Source organism: Neopelma chrysocephalum, unplaced genomic scaffold (assembly GCF_003984885.1).
Source record: "Neopelma chrysocephalum unplaced genomic scaffold, ASM398488v2 Primary Assembly neopelma1_188, whole genome shotgun sequence".
Classification (NCBI taxonomy): Eukaryota; Metazoa; Chordata; class Aves; order Passeriformes; family Pipridae; genus Neopelma; species Neopelma chrysocephalum.
The window spans coordinates 2545395-2565568 of record NW_020897850.1 but is presented as its reverse complement, the minus strand read 5'-3'; the positions used below and the strand labels follow the sequence as shown (position 1 = coordinate 2565568).

Sequence of the window (20174 nt, the reverse complement as noted above, 5' to 3'; positions counted from 1 at the left end):
AGGGCCAAGATGCCTTTTAACACGATTTTTTTTCCCCTGTGTTGTTCCAAGAGTCAAGAAGTCTCTCCAAAGGCCCCCTATCCTCCTCCCAAAAAAAAAATCAATCAAGTTATCAGGTGTGAGTCAGTGCCATGGCCAGACATGAAGGTCCATTGAGACCCTGTGCAGGTGGCAGGGTGGGCTCTGAAGGTCAGAGCTGCCTCAGGCACAGCACGCTGGACACCGGGATAACCAGGCACTGCCAGGGCTGGGCTGGGAAAGCTGCTGCTGCCCTTTAACACAGTCTCTCAATATCCAGCACACTGTCCTATTTGCTCTGAGACTGGAATTCTCACCTTACACACACACTTGACAGATAAAACTCAACATCAACTAGGAAGTGATGAAATCACATCCCGTAGAGGGATTTCTTTTTGGGTAAACTCAGCAGCCTTTGATGCATTTTCCTTTTTTTTGATTGACAGATGCTAAATTAATGACATAAATGAAGAAACAGTCACAAAAAAATTAAAAATCCTTATTTCCATTTAAATAACACAAAGACAAACACTATGTCTCTTCAACTGAGTTTTTCCACCAGCCCCCAGGATTAAAATGTTTTTCTTTGTTGGTTCTTATGTTTTTTCCCCTCAGATTTCTTAATACATCTTCAGATCATGCATTTTGCATTTCTGCTGATCCTTAAGTGATATGTGAATAGCTTCCTAATATCCCGTCTAACCCTGCTCTCTCTCAGTGTGAATCCATTCCCCCTTGTCCTGTCACTATCTGCTCTGGAAAATAGTCCTTCTATGCTGTTTGAAAACAGACTGCTAGAGTAAATAAATAAAGTAATAATAAATATTCACCCACAGATTGCCTGGTTTTTTTCTATGAATAATCAGCCTGCATTGCCACTAAAACTGAGTCTCAGAGGGTGAGCCAGAGTATAAACTTTTGCTGAAGTTGAGGGTTTATAATCCCCAGTTACAGGTAAAGTCTTCTATAATTTCCTGCAGTATTTGCTCTTTGGGTTACTTATTCTTGAAGAATTCTTTGAATTGTAGCAAAGTTGGAGCTGTGTCAGGTTGGATCTCAGGAAAAGGTTCTCTTGAGAGAACTCTCCTGAGAGTAATGGGGGGCTGTGGCGGGAGTGTGAAGCCCTGGAAGAGGGTAATACAAGGGCGGGAAAAAACCCTCACAAACCCAAACCGAAACAAACCAACACGCATTTTACAGAGCTGGGGGGGGAAAGTTAGGATCTAGCTGTGTATTTTAAAAGGAAAAGGTTAGAAAAGCCTTCAGAGAGAGCGCCCAAAGAGTTAATTTCCAGCAGCGCTTGAGGCAGCAAAGCCTGGGAAGGCTCCCGGCGCCCTCTGGTGCGAGGCGGCAGCAGGAGTGGAAATTTCCTCTGGAAACCAGCTTTGTTCAAAGTTCAGGCAAATAAAATGAGTCAAACGTGCCGACAGGACGAGGAGTAACTGCCCTCCTCAAGGAGAATTTTGCTCGGGGGGGCAGCTTGGTTTGGGGGTGATAGGGAGGGAAGCGGGGAGGTTGCTTCATATTTTTATTATCATTATTTTGTCTTGATTTTTTTTCCCTTTATTTCCACTCCTGAGTCTCAATTTGGGTTGGCTGCGATATGAAGAAAGGAGCCCTGAAAACCGGGCAGTGAATGAAAACCTCTCAGGATCCTTGGAATAATGGTTGCAGCGTGACAAACATCTTTAAAAAACCCAAAAATAAATTAAAAAACCCATGCACGCCTGTTTCCCTCCCGTCTGGAGTTACCAAGGGAGGGCTAGCCTAAACGACACGGAGGAGAAACGTCTTCTTCCTACACGGCTTTAATACTAGAAGGGAAAAGCCGAGGCGGGGGGGGGAGGAGGCATTCTTGACTTCAAGCACTTCTCCCTTAAAATTGGAGGATGCTCCCTAACCCCAATCGACACCCTTATCTCAATTGCCAGGAGAGCGAGGGGTGCTCTCTGCTAGCAGGCTACGAATTCACTTTTTTCTAACGTCCTTTTTTACGTCTCTACAATCACTAACAGCAATAATAACTACTTCTGAGGAACAAACGCACAAAGCCCACCTACAAACGCAAAGGGGCCGACAGAGCAAAACGGGAGAGCGAACGTCAGGGTCACTCCTTCGGGTACCTGCTGAGCAAACATACTCTGGTTTTAACCCCTAAAAAAAGAGGCGGGGGGGGAAGAAAGGACGTGCTGACTGGGGACACACACACAGAGCTCTCCAGCTCATCTCTACCAGCTGTTTTTCCTTCATTCCTAATTTCTTCCAGCAAATGCATCTCCCAACCCCTCCCAGGAGACCTGACTTTTTGGCAGGTACCGATTCTTGGCCGCGGGGTGCCCAGGGGGGCGATGGTCCCCGTCGGGCCCTGGGTTGATGTTATGCTGGTATATGATGTTACCGGGTTTTCAGCCGACGTTGGGCTGCAGCTCTTCCTCTCGGCACCCTTTCCACGGGGGCAGGAGGCGCTGGGCTTCTCCCTCGGTGATAGATCAATTTACCCTAGAAACAAAACATAGAAGTGTTTTATTAATTTTTTTTTCTTAATGAGGTTTTTTAAAAAAATACATTTTTGTTTGGTTTTGAGTGTTCGCGTGCTTTTTTTCCTTAAAAAAAAAAAAAAGAAAAAAAAAAAAGAAGAGGCTTTTTATTCAAGTGCTTTCACCTCCCGCCCTGCCAACGCTTGAGAAAGTTTGGGGAAATAAGTAGCAAGTCCCTGACGGCTGCTCTCCTTTTTGCATACCAACCAAAACTGAGAAAAGAAGAACACACAAAACTAAACACGCTTTATTTCCTAAAAGCCAGCAGATTTGTGTTGTCAGGGGGCGGGCGAGGCTCCGCACCTACCCCGGTTTGCAGGCGCACACGCGTGCGACTCTTGCACCCCAAGCTCCCCATCCAAGTGCTTTCAAAGGGTAAAATGTGTTGGTGTTTTTTTAATTAAAGGATCCGTTTTGCAGCCCGCTATAAGTCAAAGCAAACTGTGGCCGAATTCTTGTAGGAAGGGTCATGCGCGGGCGGATTTGTCCTATTAATAGGACACAGGAAGAGCCGGGAGAGCAAACGCCTGCCCTGAACACAGCGTGGGATGTTATTTGAGGTAATAGACTGAGGGCAGGCACGAAATCAGTACTTTGTGGATGTTCAAACGCGTCGTTATTTCGTGTTAAATAACATTTTAGAAGACGCTCTCCTGGCTTTTCCACTGGAAGGACGCGGGATTATTTGGAAACAGTGGTAAAAATGAGGAGGAAAAAAATTTGCATCCAGACGACAGCTCCCTGTGAAAAGCTAATCAACATTATACATTGTAAACGTTCTACTATCAGGGGCTACTTTGCTGCAATTAGTTTTAAATAATAAACATATGCATCCAGGAAATAATTGAGACCACATCGGAGTTTACCTGGAAATTACTGGAAAGTAACAGAGCCTTCCCGAAACTGTCAGGATCTTCCAGGGAAGCCTGTGGATGCCGAAAAAATGAGAGCCGGGGGCAAAAAAATAGGGCAGGACACTCCCCCGACCCTCAATGTCTCCGTGCTTAGGAGGAAACACACGATACGTTTCTAAAAATCCCACTTTGTAGTTAAAATATTGGCTGACACCGTAGATGTTGAAGATCTCAGTAACACGCGGTTACAGACGCACAGAACATTTAAAACATGACCTCACCAGTTTAAGAAGTGAGCATTTTAGGTGAAAAAGCTGCGATAGCTATTCATTTCCCCTAACCAGAATTTTTTTTTTTTTAATGAGACCTATTTACGACAGAGACTTCCAAAACAAGACTTCAGTATTTTTGCTTGGACTGATCTTCCTATTCACAGGCAGTAAAAAATGCAGAGTTCAGGAGGTGTGGGGTTTGTGGTTGGTTTATTTTTATTTTATGTTATGACATTTTATTCTATGTTACTTTATTCTGTGTTATTTTAATTTATTCTATTTTATTTCGTGCTTTTACTGTTGTTTTTTTTTAATTGCCCACTTTATACCCATGTTTACCACATGAATCCATCAATAAGGATTTCCAGAAGAAAAAAAAAACAAGCCCCTATGGAGGCGACGAGGAGGGCCCGACTGTACTTTAATGAACTGGAAGACAAAACTTCCATTGGCGTAGGTGGGAAGCGAGTGAGGCCCTGCGCGGATCCCTGCGGGGTGTCCCCTGTCAGGATCCAGGTGTATTTTCCTTTCTCTCCTCAGCCTCGCGGGACGAGCGGACGATGCCGCACTGCCCCGGGGCAGGGCTGCTCCGGCCCCAGTGGCATCCAGCCGCTCCTAAACCTCTCCGGGCTTACACTGAGTTACTAACTAGCCCGCGATATTCTGCTTTCATTCACGTTTCAAATAAATTATTTTATTGACGCCCCACTAATTCTTTTAACGACCTGTGTTATTTAATCGCCAGCGCTCCGTCAAAGTTTTTACTTATTTCAAAGTTCTTTGCGATTTCCAGTCGCTCTCCACATAACACACTATTAGAAGAGAATAAGAGGGCTCTCACAGAGAAAAACGCAGAATTATTGCAAGACGAGCACCCCACTAAGGCTCGTGGTTTCATTTTTAATACAAAGACAAGTCTTTTCCCAACCTGCTAAGCACTCACTATTCCCGTGGATCTCCCTGGAAGGCGCTGGGTGCTGAAGCCTTAGGAGAAAACAGGCCACCTTTCAAGAAAGGCCTAACTACGGATTAACACAGCCTCACTTTAAGCACCCACATTAACAAGCAATAAGTTCTACGACTTCGTTTCAATCCCAAATTCACTGTACCACGCTCCAAGGATGACATAAACAGATGTGAGCACTGCAGAAACAGTGTGCGAAAGTTACAGCCAAAACGGGAAAGGGAAAAAAAAAAAAAGGCTCTCCTAACCGCAGAACGCTTCCAGAGGATGTGCGCGCAGCGACAGCCGCGCTCCGGGGCAGGACCCTCCGGGAGCACGGCCGGCCCGGCCCGACCCCGGCCCGTGGAGCGCGGGGATGCTCGGCCCCCGGGCCGGTACCCGAACCACGGCGGGGAGCAGAGCCGGCCCCGGCACCCGCCAGGCGCTTTCATCCAACCCAGCGCATGTTCGCTCCGAGGGGGGGCAATAAAAAAGCCCCCCCGTGCCCAGGACTCGGCCGTGCCGTGTGTGACCCGCACGGAGCGCAGGGCACAGACAGCGACCCGGGCAGGGCTGCGGCAGCGGGGCCGCACCTTCCATCAGCAACGGCAAGCGTTAAAGAATTCCCTAACCCCAGAACACTGTGGAGAGCTCAGGGAAGCAAAGAGCGAAAATGAAAATGCAACAACAACAACAAATATCCCAGCCCAGGACGGGCGGACGGCACGGCACTGCCGGCTCCCGGCGGCGCGGCTGCTGCTCCGATTTCCCACCATGGAGGGAACGGAAGGAATCTCTTTTTGTGGGTTTTTTCCCCCCCTGCAATGTCTCTTCTCTTTTCTGCACGAAGCAGCAACCCCGTCCCTCTGCACTAGGCCACACAGAACCTCCCAAAGCAGTTTAATAAAGGTTAAACCCGGAACTGAGATATTCTGATTGACATTGATTTTATATATAAAAAATATTATACAAAATATATGTATTTTTATATATATTTTCATACATATTTTTAAAAAACCCAAACAACTCTGCATCTTTCAATATATAGGGAACAAATGGGACCCGAGGGAATGCAAAGTCAGCAACAAGAGCAGCTTTTCTCGCCGGGCTCTGTCCTTTTGTCTGGTTTAGACAGTGCTCGGTAAAACGGAATAACCAGAACGATCCCCGGGTGATACTGAGCACGGTGACAAACCGCAGTGATAAAATACAACTGTGCCACTCCTACCTCGGGATTGTTTTACGGTGGTACATCCCCGGTTATCCCTCTGCCCCGGCCGCGGGGCTGACTGCTGGAATTAAATCCACCGTCTCACCCGAGTCAAGTTCTCAGTCCCGGGACTGACCTTGCTCTTCACGAACGCTAAAAAAAAAAAAAAAGGAGAGTTCAGGAGGAGTAGCAATAGCCTGTCATTTAAAAATCGTGACACGAGGGCAGTGCACGTGTTGCTGATTATTATTATTATTTTTAAATGAGTGATGTTTTTAAATAAAAAGCGCAGACTCCAGGAGAAATAGTCATAAACTCTCACTTATAAATCGTGACACGGGGCAATGCATGTATTTTTAAACAGCCGGTGGTGCCGTTTTTAAAGGATCAGTATGATTTCAGCAACCTTGTCTTTGAAATACCCTCCGTGAGGGAGAGGGCAGAGCGGCAGCGCCGTGGGTGCCGGCGTTCGGGGGCGTTTTTGCTGGGATTGGGGCAGTGCCCGAGGAGAAGGGCCGGCACAGGTCCCTGCCCAAGTCCCTGCCCAGGTCCCCGCACAGGTCCCCGCCCGCACGGCTCGCAGCAGCCTCGCCATCTTACACCGGGCTCGGTCACGGCCACGAGCGGGACAAGCATTAATCCGGGCGCTGCCAGAGGGGCAGGCACAGCGCTGCTTCCAGAGAGCCCAAAAGTTAACAAAATATATCACAATTAAAAACAGTAAGGGAGGAGATCCGCGACTCCTTCCAACCTGCGTTCGCAGGCGGCGCCCTCCGAGCGAAGGCGCCGGTCCCTGCCGGCGGAGCGGGGCCCGGCATGAAGACACGTCTGTGCGCCGGAGGGTCCTGCCCCTCAGGGCGCCTCGCCAGCCCGGGTCCCGCGGCCCCTCGGCCGGCGGGGGGAGCCCGCAGAAAATGGAGGCGGGCCGGGCTCCGGGCCAAGGCGGGAGCGATCGAGCTCCCCCCGGCCGTCTGCGCTGACCCGGGACGCGGCAGCCACACGGCACCCGGGGCTCCGGGGCACGGCGCGGCCGCTCACCGTGGGCACGGTGTCCCCCGGGCACGGCCCGGCCCCGGGCCCTTCCAGAAGGTTCCCCCTCGGCCAGCCCCGCACGGCGGGCGCAGGGCGCCCCCTGCCGGCCCGCGGCCCTCACGGCGCCGTGGTGGTAAAAAAGGTTAAATTTTGGGCGAAAAGTCACCTGTGGCACCGCACGGTGCCCGCCCCTCCCCGCACACCTGAGCGGCGTCCGCGTCAGCATTTTATGAATTGCTTTTGTTTGGTTGTTGTTTTGTTATTGTTTTGCTCCAGCCCCAGCGGTTTAAGGCACTACGTTGCCAAGTGAAACTGACTGTCGAGTAAACTCCGTTGCCAAGTGAAATTGAATGTTGACTTAAACTCAGATGACCGGCACCCAACGCGGATTTTTTCCCCCCATTCTTTTTCTTTCAAAAGCACACTCCTGTTTTATCACCGCTCTGTGGTGGTTTGCGGTTCCATTAAACGGCCCCAATATCAGATTGCGAATACTGAAAATGCAAATCCAGCTTGTCTAATCTGCAGTTTAAAATATTCTTGTGATGTCACAAAGTGATGGCTTATAAAATATTTTCATTTAATTAGGAAGCACTAAGAGGATTTCTGCGAGGAAGAAAAAATAAAGACGAGAAAGCTCAGTTTGAATTATTTATGTGCTGCGAACTATCATGATTGCTGCTGAAGCTTTTCAAGTACAAAAATGCAGGCTTTGCTTGCTTTTCATTTTTAGAACTTAATTCTTTAATTATTCAGGCATGCAAATTCCTGTGAATGGGGATTAATTATGCAGGTAATCAAGGTTTTATTCTAAGCTTACTTTTAAAAAGCAAAGATGGGCTGATACTGTGTACTGTGTTGCTGACACTGTATTTGTGCACTGAAATATTCCTTTAAGGTATGACAGTAGCTTGGGATTTCATGGAAGTAGAAGGGGTATGGATTAATTCGTACCTTGTGTAAGGCGAGGAACACAATCCATGGCATACAGCTCGCCGTCCTGCACGAGAGCAAGGTGTCCTTCCTCAGGACTGAGTGCTCGTCATCCCCTTCCTTCTCACAGAACCACAGAATGTCCTGAGTGCGAAGGGACCCACAAGGATCGTCCAGTCCAGCTCCTGGCCCTGCACAGACACCCCAACAATCCCCCCCTGTCCCTGGGAGTGTTGTCCAAACCCTCCTGGAGCTCTGGCAGCCTTGGGGCTGTGCCCACTGCCCTGGGGAGCCTGGGCAGTGCCAACCACCCTCTGGGGGAAGAACCTTGGCCTGAGATCCAACCTGAGCCTGCCCTGACACAGCTCCAGCTGTTCCCTTGGGTCCTGTCACTGGTCACACAGAGCTGAGATCAGTGCTGCCCCTTCACTGCCCCTCGTAAGGGTGCTGAAGATCACAATGAGGTCTCCCTAAACCTTAGCCATTGTCCAAGGAGAAGATAATTAGGTTTAGAGACCTGTGGAATGGGCAGCCCGAGTCCTTTGCGGGCCTCATGACTCTTTTTTCTTCCTCTTTCCCCAGAATTCTCATTCCACTGTAATTGTTTGAGGCGCCCTCTGGACAGCAAGGGGGAGTCCACACCATTAATAAGGCTATTTTATTTCAGACTGACAAAAATGTGGTACAGCATCTGTCTCATGCACACAGAGCAACTAACAAAACCTTTTAGCTTCACCCCACCAAAGCAGTTCCCTCAAGCATCCTTCCACAGCCACTCCTGAAAGCAGGAAAACTAAACCCCAAACACTAATCCGCTCCAACTCCTCTGCTGGCAGCTAGCCAAAGGGAGAAACGGACCTCTAACTTCCATTTTTTCACTTTACTTTTTCAACTCGCTGACGAGTGGTGGTTAAGCAGCACTTGCAGTGTGGTGGCTCTGACAGTGTCAGGAGAAAAGGACAGTGGGGGGTGCTGGTACAGCAGGGAAAAGGTCTGCACGCTTCGTAACCAGTCCCATTCAGTTAGATGAATATCGTAATGAAATGAATCCTGTCGAAAATGCTATAGGAAACATTTATAACAAATACAAATTTACCACTTACAAATAGGAAATAGCCCTCCCAAAGAACAGAAACGGTAATGCAAAGCCCTCTGTAGGTACTGTAGGGTTGGTGCAGCTTCTGGAGACGCTCCCTGGCTGGGGAATGGAGGGGGATCAGACACCTCCTCCTCGTCCTTTTGTCACCTGCAGTTCTCAAAGCACTGTTTCCTTCTGCCCCAGGGCTGGAAGCCACTTCCAGCTTTGGGTGGATGGGAAAAGAAAGGCCAAGGAGCTGATCCTCAATTGTATGGAGTGAACAGCAACAGATGGAGAAGTAGGAGACAAATGAATTGTCCCTTTCCTTTCTGGATCTTTCTCTGGATTTAATTATCCAAGGATTTTATAGCTGTCAATTGATGGATGTGCAGTCTACCAGTGCCTGCTGGCTAATGCACTTTGGGGCTGTATTAGATTGGTTGAAAAATGATTGGATTAGAGTAATATTCTGCTGAAACATAAAACAATAGTGGGAGAATGAGGAAGTCTTTGGAAAAAGTATTATTGGTGTCAACAGAGGAAACTGAGTTTGTTTCTAAGAGGCAAATCCGAGTTTCAGTTACATTAGTGCATCACCACAGAAGGAGTTGGGCTTGTTCTTATGAGATCAAAAATTACATAAAAGAAAAAGAATTGAAGACACAAAAAATTAGACAAAAAAATAGGATAGATGGTCTTGTGGTTTGGTAGGAAACCAAAGAGAGGATATTAAATTTGGTTTGTGTGGTCAGCAGCATCTTGTAAACCCAGATGTAGAACACAGAGAGTGGTAAAACAATAACAACTGAAAGAAGAGAAATGGAAAGTTGTAGACCTAACAAAAGAAATGTAAGTGAGCTCCTTGAGGTTTACATAGCCGGAGATTTGTCTTATGCCATGAGAATTCTCACTATGTGTGAAGTTTTATTTATTGAATCATGCTCAAATTAAAAAAAAAAAAAAAAGAAAACAACCCACCACCAAAACCCAGAATGGTGCATAAACCTCAGCGTGTTTTGACACTGTGTATCCATTTTCATGCTCTTACCTCTGAATAATGGTTTACTGTTAAAGCAGTGATTTGGAGTTGAGTCCTGAGTAAAGCAAGAGGTTCTCTGTATATCTCAAGGTCTAAGGAAGCATGTTTATATGTATATTTTTTAATATTCCGTGCTTAGTGCAAGAAACACAGTGGGTCTTCTGGCAGGTGTGAAAATTGTTCCTGCACCAACAGTATGCTTTTATCATCTGGAATTGTTTCCTCTTAGATACATCTGCATCCCAGTAGCACAGCCATTGTAGTTGAGTCTGACTCCATCTACTCTTCCATTTTTTCCAAGTAACTGGAAAAGTATTTTTTCATGCAAGCTGTAGGATTACACTCTTGAACCCAGCTTTCATTTTCATTTTCAAAATATAGTTGTTGACTTACAATTCTTAGAGATACTGAAGAAATGCAGTATTTCCTGTATATTTTTAACACGATGATTCATTTTACCACAGAGCTTCTCTTTTGTTTGGTTCCAGAATCTACACAGAACTTTAGAATGGTGTGGGTTGGATCACCAAACCAAGCAGATGTCATGCCAGAAAGGCTTAAGGAGGAGGCTCCTGCCCTTTTGGGCCCTTGCTCAGGAAGCCTGTGCTCGGTTTGGAGAGAATTTTTTAAGGTCTTTTGTAGTGCAGGTAAGACATGTTGGGGCTGCATCCCAAAAACCGCCAAGAACCTTCAGGGGTGATGACAGAGTAGAGGCAGTCAACACCACTTAAGATTTAAACTCTGGTCTCTACAGACATCTTGAACTGAGTTTTATCAGACACTGGATTCAAGCAAAGAGTTAAATCTGTAAAGTAAAGTATGCACTTTTAAACATCCCATAAATTGCTCGTAACTGCACAAAATACCGCAGGGTGCATGTGAGCACCCCCACATGAAGCTGAACTGCAGCCAGATAAAATATCCTGCAGCTTTTGCTGATAGTACTGATGAAAGAGGGGCTTATTGTAATAGAAAGAAAATGTAGGAGAGATTTGTAGATAAGGACCATTCTAAGTCAGTGACCTGGGGGAGGACATGATGCAAACAACATTATTTGACGAGTCGTTGAAAACTGTGAAGGGAAGAGTGGCAAACCTCTGTAGAGAATTTCCAGAGCCTGGCCATTGTAGATACATACATATATAAGTTAACACAGCCAATGCTGCAGTGTGACAGCACAGTGAGGTTAGTCAAACCCTGATGCATAGAGGCAAAGATTAAAATATCCATGTAAAAGAGACAAATCTTCTGGAAAACAGATGAAGGGTGAATGAAGGGTAAACTTAGTTGGACACAGCCTTATAAAACTTCTCACTAGGCATCACCTTCACCTGAAAACCTCTTGAATGGGACATTTATTTTCGATTTAAGACACCAGAAATGTGTCAAACTCTGAAGCAGTAGCCTAATAAATGGACATTTATCTCAGCACTGACGTTACTGTAGCTTGAATTGAACTGCAGACCCTCCGAGGTAAAAGCAGTAGATGGTTCTTTATGATGACTCCTGGAAAAGACAGACAGCTTAACAAACCAATGTCCTCATGTTTAGGTTGGCAACATTAGTACCATCAGTACTGTGCTTTCAAAAGTAATGCCTGGATTCTCTCTCCCCACACTCCCATTATTAGATTCACTTTAAAAATCAGGATAATTTTTAAAATAGCAATTCTAGATGTGCTTCCTTTTCTTAGAAGGCCATAGTTTCTGTGAGGAGGGAAAAAAAAAGAATCACATATAGGAGTTTTTCTTGGCATCTCATGTGTATGGAAAAAATAATCCAGTGGTTCTCATTCATTATTTAAAAACATCAAGCACTGGAAGGCATCTGATTAGCTTTTGAAATCTGGCAATGATGTACTGTCAAATGTATATAAATATGGATCATCAGAGTCATTTTTAAAAACAACATACACAAAATTTTTGTTCCAAACAGGAGGGTTCACATTCGCACAGATTTATCTCAAAATAGTAAGCAGTATACAATGAAACAAATTAATAATTTCAATATTAATAAAGCCTATAGAGTGCTGTATTTTTATGAAGGGGTGGTTGTCAATTCCTTTAATGAGTTATTCTTAGGTGAAAAATGAATGTTTAAAAGCTCAATTACAAGATACTGAATATGACCCAAACATAGGTCTGCTCTTATGGAGCTCCTTAATGGTTGCTGAAATCAGCTGAATAGTCTCCAGACATGAGAGGAAAAAAAGATGATATTAAATGGTTTTCTGCACTTACTGTTTGCTTTTCAGTATGTTTCTCTAACAGAAGACTGAACCAGATAGCAAGACACAGACGTGCACTTTGACTCTAGGCCTGAGATTTCTGGTAAATGTGGTTTAGAAATCAGAAAGAAAAAAGGGCGGAGCTGTTGGCTGGATTTTTGCAATGAGTGAAATTACAAGATTTTTGTACTTGCGATTAATGAAGTTACAAGATTTCTGCAGTGATGCTGTTCTGGTCCCGGGGCAGTCCCAGAGGCTGTGTCTCTTCTGATGACAAAAACACATTTAAGGATTTGTCTGAGAGATTATGATTGATACTTTTAAAAGCAACAAGCTGAAGTGCTAAAGAAGATTCACATGATTAAGCTGTATCACCAGTGATATTACTGACAGATGGAAGGACCCTGCAACTCTAGACTCACAATCTCACCACAAATGATAGGGCTGAAGCCAACATCCAAAAGAGCATTTTACATCAGATGGGGTAAGGTTACAATAGAGAAGAGCAGTTAGGAAGAAAAAACTGCTTAACAATGTGCAGCTTCCCTTGTAACGTTATAAAAACTGCAGCACGCAATGGGCAGGCAGAACAAAATTAATGTATCACATAAAACCACTCAGTCCCTTCGCTTTTTAAAAGATTATTTTAAAGGTTAAGTGTAAACTAAACCCACCACGGTATCTTTTGTAGTCATAATTTGAAAACACAGATAACTAAAAAGATGTTTGCCCACGTAGACATGTCTGAGAATATAATTAGAAAACAGGAATGAGGATATAAATCACAACAAAAACTACTTGTGGGTCCTGATTTCCCTTTGTTGCACTACAGGTAGTTGTAGGGCCTAGAGACTTGCTGATTACAGATTAAATTACTAGACTAAATTTATTTTATCTTGTTTCCAGTATAAATCTTGCTAAACTCAATATCTAGTTTGCATTCATTTGGACTTCTTCAGTAGGGCTACCTCAAGCAAGCCACAAACTTGGTTCCAGTGAGGTTGTCTCACTGCATTACCTGAAGCATGGAGTGAAAGTTGTCCATGGAATTGCAAAACCTGTAGTCTCAAACCTTAAGTCCCTGAATTGCTGGGACTCTCTCTGCTCAACCCATGTTTCTGTAAAAGAAAGCAACAAACCTTCCTCCATGGATCATGTTTGCTGTTGTTCTATGGCATCATCTCCCTATTGTTCAGCTCTGGGTCATCTCCAGTTGATCTCTATCCTTCCTGAAGCACACTGCCTGGAAGACAAGTTCAGCCATCAGTCTGGACTCCCTCCTGCTGCAGAGAGTAAAAGGATCACTAACATACAACAAGTACACACAACGTGCCAGTTTATTCAGAGCACTTAACTTCTTTTGCAACCAATACTCAGGTATTGCTGAGTCGTGTTCCTTTTTACTGATGAATCACAGAATCAGCATCAGAGGGTGGGTTTGGTAGTCTCTCAGAAAGAAGGGACATTTCAGGCCTAGGTAGCATGTGGGAAAATGAGAGAGAGTGATTTAGGGAAAGACTTCACATGTGAAGGCCTGATAACTTAAATACTAAATATTAGAGTAAGTGCATAATATACTTAACATACACAGTTGTAAAGAACATGTGTAATTTGTGTGTAAGATCCTGATCAGCTGCAAGATACCCATCTTTGTAGGCACCTTCTTTTAGTTCTTTTCCTCTCTTTCAACCTCATGTGCTCTGGATGTTTCCCCTAAGGAATGTTCTCACACATGTATTTTCTTAGTGTTAGATGGGGGCTTCATCTACAGCTGCGTGGAGCAACAGCGCCAGAGAGTGGCTGGCTGGGATAACTGCAGCTGGATTTGTCTTTGGGACCTGAAACGAGCACACATAGAATCACAGCATATCCTGAACTGGAAGGGACCCACAAGGATCACCCAAGGTCAGCTCCTGGCCCACTAGTTACCTGTGGCTGATCTGGGCAGTACAGAAAGAAGAGAAAGGCGTGTAAAGTGGCCTGTCACAGAGGAATTTTCTCTCTTGTCTGCATTCCCCAGAAATTTCATGGGCCTGACAGGACTTGGAAATATTTTACCACAGGAGCCACTTTGTCAAAAGGCTGTGGGGAGGTGTGGGGAGCAGGCAGCATAGATGGCCTTTCCTTCTGCAGGGTTTGGAAGGGTGAATATAAGCTTTGGCAGCAGAAGGTCAGTGGGTGGGAAATGAATTACTGAGTTTTCAATCGACTGTAGCACCTGCCATGCCAATTATTCTGGATGAGGAATAAATAACAATTGTGCCCTAGAAGAGCATTCAGCAAATGGTTTCAACCCCACATCTACCAATGCTTTTGTATTTATGATTATTACCTTAAATCCATGAAGACTTGTTAGCATTGCTAAGGTGCTATTTGTTTAAAGTAATTAAACAAGATTTACATATTTGGCTACATAGTAACTATGTGAATTTCTGAATGCTAATGTGATAATGACTCATTTTGATATTCTACAGGTTTGTGAGTTTTTTCTTAAGTTGCAGAGTTATTAAGCTTCATGAGATCTTCTTATCCTCAGCTTAAGCTTTCAGGAGTAGTTAAACTGATATTTGAAGGGAAGAAAAGCTATCATGTTCCCTCAGTCCATCATCAATTAGCTGAAGACGACAGTGGACAAAGGACCAAAAATATGGAAAGATTTTGCCGTCTCCAACACAGTTTAGGCACAATCTAGTTTAGTTTCTGTTGTCGAAAGTTCTTGGATTTGCATGAAAACACGGGGAATACTCACCAGTTTGCAGAAGCAAGAGGAACACGCCAGGCTGATGGCGAGCATGCAGTCACCGAGGAGACGGAGGCGGTCTGAGCTGCAGTTCCACTGCCACGGGGTTTGGGAGAAAACAGGCGGACAACTGCCAGAGGTCTGCGGGGAAGAGCCGTGTCAACGACCAGCCGCGATGCCGAGCCCCGAGCCCCTTCTCCTGCTCCCCCTGCCCGGGGAATGCCCGGTTCCCGCACACGGCCTCGCTCCACACCCGCGCCCGGGGAGCAAGGGAGAGGGAAGCAAGGGAGAGGCAGGAGTCGCGGCGGGGCCGCTCCGCACGTTCCCGTTCCAGCCCGGCGGCACCAGCACCCCCCGCGCCCCCGCTCCCTCCAGTCCCCGGCCGTGCCACCGGGGGTCGCTGTGACCCCGCGGGACCGGCCCGGGCCGCCCGCACCCGCTCCCCGCACAGACCGGGGCCGCGTCCCCTCCGCGGGGCCAGGACACATCCTCGGGCACATCCCCGGGACACCCCCGGGACACATCCCCGGAGCACATCCTCGGGCACACCCCCGGGACACATCCCCTGGGACATCCCCGGCGCACATCCTCGGGCACATCCCCGGGACACATCCCCGGGGCACATCCCCGCCGCCCCCGGTCCCGGCCGGGCCGCAGGGAAGCTCTTTGCGCACCCCGTGCCTCCCCCACCGCACCCCCGCGGCTCCTGGGGGGACACACGACACTCGGCCTCCAAAAAGCTTCAAGCACCGGCCAAAAGAGCGGAGGAGCAGACGGCGGGTGGTGGTGGGGCTGCATCTTAAATACCCTCCGGGTGTTGGTCGAAGAGTTTGTGAGGCAGCTGCGGGTAGTTATGAGGCTCTTGGAGACGTGGTTCTGCAAAACCATAGAATCACTGGATACTTGGACTTAGAAGGGACTCACGAGGACCATCGAAGTCCAGTTCCTGGCCCTGCGCAGGACAGCCCCAGTAATCATACCACTGGCCTAAGATTCTTGTGATTCCGTGAAACATGGCCTCATCTTATAAAAAAAGTCCTTGAAAAGAGGTGGGGATGGAGAACAAGATAAAGTTATGAGTGTGAAGGGAAGATTCGGCGTTTTTTAAAGATAAATTGTCCGTAGTTGAGCATTGAGGACAGTGTAGGCGAACGCCTGGAGGAGGGCTGGCTGCTTGCGAGAGCCGGAGCGTTGATTATTAAAGAATAAAACTGAGGAATGCGGAGGGAAAGACAGAGCCAAACCGAGGGAGCGGAGCCGGCGGTAGGGTGGGCAGGCTCGGCCGCCTTCGTCCCTGCCGAGGCACTCGGCGTGAGCCCCCCTTCCCCAGCACGGCCCTTCTCCGTCCCGCTTCGCTCCCCCTTCCCCTTCCCGGGGGGCTCCGAGCGATGCCTGGAGAGGACCCTGTTCTGGGGAGCTGGGTGGGTGACGGCAAGGTGCGAGCAGCCTTGACTGTGGGAGACACCTAAAAGTGACCTGCGATTTCACACTGCACCTCTTCAACCACGGCAGTCTGGCTGGCCTTTAAAAAACCCTTTGTTTTCTCCGTCAGGATAGATACTTTACGATGAAGTTTTGCGTTCAGCCTCCCTTGCTTGCTTGTCACTGCCTGCTTTCCTTTCAGCCTTTCCCGGTGTGTGTTTAGCCGATTCTCTTCGAGAGATGCCTAGAGCCATCTGTGCTGACTGTTGCTACACGTATGTGAATGTGCGTGTAGGAGAGGGCAGAGGTGCACGGGTTTATCCGTCTCTGCGGAACCAACTCCCCACAGCCTTGTACCGGAGTGCTATTTAAGCATGCATATGCATGCAGATCTGTGCCTCCGGACAGGCACACATTGTCTAGTAGACTGGAACTGATAATTCCACAGAATGCGAGAATAAACTGAGCGGCTCAGAAATCAGTGAGGAAGAATGAAAGAAAGAAAGAAAAGACAGAGAGAAAGAAAAGTAAGGGAGAAAAAAAAAAAGACAGAAGGAAAAGGAAGCTTTGCTTCACTTAGTGTCTGAACACAAAGTGAAGTTTTGTCTCACCGATTAATCTCCCTAGGAGCAGCAAACTGCATATCCTAAATTCGTGTTAAAAGCCAAGTGTATCTGTTTCTTAAAGGAGGAGGAATGTTTTCTTACTGCGGGAAAAGCAATCAGATTTAGTGACAGGCGTTTGTGTCCAGCAGAGTCGGACGGTCGAAGAGCAGTAGTCTGGACACACGCACCCCCGTTGCCTTTTAGCATACAGAGCTGTAAGCAAGCGGGGATTAACGCCTGCCTCTGTTTGACTAGAAAAAGGAGAAAAAAAAAAGTGTAAGTCTCTTCTGCGAAGTCCGTACATTGCAAATCCAGCCGCGCTACTGTACTAGAGGAAATGAAAAAATGCTTCGGTTTGAGAGGACGAGTCCTTTATTTCCCTTATTGGATACGTTTCATGTGTTTTCCCCAACAACTCCTGCTTAAGGACATGCCTTTCGAAACACAAACACACGCACAACTCGCACACGCACACAGACAGATAAGATATGTATTAGATCCTGACACATACGGGGTGGGGGGAAGAGCGGGAGAGAGAGAGAGAGAGAGAGAGAGAGAGAAAGAGAGAGAGGAGAGAGAGATCCTCCTACCTGGAGCCATAGATTGCAAGATACGTAGTGTTACCTGGGGAAGTCAGAACAAGTAAAAACAGATTGAACTTCAGGGCTCTATGAGGCAGTTGATCAAGATCAGTGCTTGCTCATTCTCTCCCTCAGACTGTCTGTCTTGGGTTTTTGTTTTACCGTTTTGAGCAGCCCTTTCTATTTTTTCTTCCTCTTTAGCTTTAATATCGAAGCCGGTTTCGGTCACCATGGCTCTGGGAAGAGCTGCCTATCTGCGCGGAGTTGATTTTTTACAGCTCGGCCGGCTTTGCTCCTGGGTAGCTTCAGCAATGTTCTTGACTGGGATTTAATCGACAAGATCAGTTCGGCTTTTTGTGCAATTTTTATGGCTCAGTCCATTTTCTAGATCATGCACAGAAACTTTCGGAAGTGGATTTTCTACGTGTTTCTATGCTTTGGAGTCATCTATGTCAAATTAGGGTAAGTCCTCGTGCACGACAAATCTCCTCGGCTTTTTGGGTCACGTTAGTGCGGAGTCGTGAGCAAAATATCGCAAAGGGAGGAAAAAAAAAAAAAAAGGAGAAGAAAAGAGGTGACTGTTTGTCTCTCCGCCCCCCGGGTGTGCAGGCAGCCCCCGGAGCGCGGCCGTGGGTGTCCCCGGTCCGGGCAGCGCGGCGGGCGATGCCCGGCGGCGCAGGAGCGCTCCGGCCGCGCCGAGCCTGCGGGGAGCCGCTCGCGGGTGATGACGGATCCTTTTATTTTGTACTGCTTAAGCGAACTTAAATATTATCTCTGGCGTACAGTACCCTCAGAGGAAAAAAAAAAAAAAAGAAAAGGCAGCCTGACAGAGTTAACTCAGGCGCTGCTGCTGGGACAATAGAGCAGAGCTGAGGTATTACAGAGGCGAAAGGGGCGGGAGGAGGGGAATCCCTGCTCTGAACCTGCGCTCGGGGATTTGGTTTATGCAGGCCTAGACACAATTTGCGTTTCTATCCATCACACGGACGTGTTGAAATTAGCTTGACAACTGGTCTGGCTGCCTCCGCTCCGGAGCGCCCGGGAGGCCGGGCGGGCTCGGCCGGAGGGCTCGGCCCGGGGCCCGGGGGCGGCAGGGGCTTCCGGGGAACCCGCTGTTCTGTTTGCTCCTCGGGGTTTGATCACCGCGATCGAGAGCACGCGGTTATTTCAGTTGCCGAGTTTCGCCCTCTCTCCCTCTGCCTCTCCCCCCGATGCCTGTATGCCCTTATTAATATTGCTCGTCGCAGTAGGCTGACTTGAGTTGAATTTCCACATTCCTGAGCCCCAGCCGAGTCCTTACCTGTCGAACTACAAACTCTTTAAAGATCCTGTCTTTGCATAGCTGAGGGATTTTTTTTTTTTTTAATGATCAAGAATGCATAAGGTGAGTTGCAATCCAAAACTGCTCGCTTCCCACCTTGAAATCAATACGGGGAAGAGGAGGGGGGAGCCGAAGGGCAGCCCCCAGAGGCGGGGGAGCGGGGGCAATGCCCCGGAGGGCCGGGCAGGCCCCCGGAGGGCCGGGCAGGCCGGCAGCGCAGCTCAGCACCCCGTCCCGTCGCGTCCCGCGGCGGAGCAGGAAGGCAGCGGGCATCGGGAACGGGGAGCGGCCCGGCCCTGCCCACCGGGCCCCGCCGGCGCCGCGGGCGCTGCCGTGGGCACGATGGGGCAGCGGCAGGAGGGGGCTGGCGGGAGGGAGTCTGCAAGATCCTCTCCAGAGCCGGGCAATAAGGTTAAACGCGGGACCGAGGGGGGGGGGAAGGAGTGAACCAGGCTTCTCGGGGGCGAGCAGGGGAGCGGCGGTGCCCAGGCCGGCTCGGTGCCCCCGCGGGAGCTCCCCCAGCCTGGCAGGGGCAGGGCTGTCCCGTTTGCGGGGCGCCGGCGGGACCCGCGGCTGCCCCGGAGCGTCCCCAGCAGGTTGCTCGGCGGGCAGCAGCCGGCTCGCATCCACCCCTCGGCGTGTTTGTTTGCTCAGGTGTTTTTGGCAGGGCTCTCGGCCCGCCCCCGCAGGTGCCGCCGCGGTGGCCGGCGGAGGATGCGCGGGTGCGGGGCGGGCGCGGGGGACGCTCTCCGCCTTCCCCCGCCCTTCCCGAGGGGGACCCTCTGCCTCGGCCGGCGCACGGACCCGGCCAGGGGTATCTCCAAATCCTGCCTGCTGGAGACAGGAGGTGTTTTCCGTGCTCAAACCTCTGCAGGGCCAAGTACCTGCGGCGCCCTTTGTCGCAGCCGTGGTCGGCGGTGATGCGCTCTGTCGTCCTCCGGTCTCGGATTGCCGGGGGTTTCGATGAGAAGTGAATTTGCTGAGGCTGTGTATCCATAAATGAAGCGACGACGGGGTACCCCATCTACTCCAATAGCTGGAGGGCTTTCTACAGCACACTCCTGATAGAGCTGCAGGCGAGCTCGAAGACAACGCTGTGCAAAATAAGGGCAATGATATTGCTATTCACTTTCGCTGCGGTGAAAGGGAACAGAGGATTGGGCACATGTTACAGTCTGGAAGGCAGAGCTCTTTTCGAAATTGATTGTGGCTATATTAGAAGGGGATTCAGAGCAAAAATCACAGGAATGCTGCTGGGCTGAGCCTGGAAGTGAAACCGAGCGGACAGCAGGAACGGTAAAAGCCCTTGCAGAAACCCTATCAGATCCATCACCGTGCCTGTAAGGCGATGAGGATACTTCA

At 48.4% G+C, this 20174-nt stretch overlaps 1 long non-coding RNA gene across 2 annotated transcripts; it reads right to left on the bottom strand.

Moving 5' to 3' along the window:
* Positions 1-1916: 1916 nt before the first annotated feature.
* LOC113976893 lies at positions 1917-7004 on the bottom strand. 2 transcript variants are annotated; one of them, XR_003537197.1, is made up of 5 exons: positions 6873-7004; positions 5853-5987; positions 3422-3481; positions 2417-2517; positions 1917-2172 (listed from the first exon to the last, which is right to left on the bottom strand). It is a non-coding gene; the product is annotated as an uncharacterized LOC113976893 (long non-coding RNA). The 2 variants fall into 2 exon arrangements; XR_003537198.1 differs by lacking the exon at positions 3422-3481 and having other exon boundaries at positions 6873-6996.
* Positions 7005-20174: the final 13170 nt, after the last annotated feature.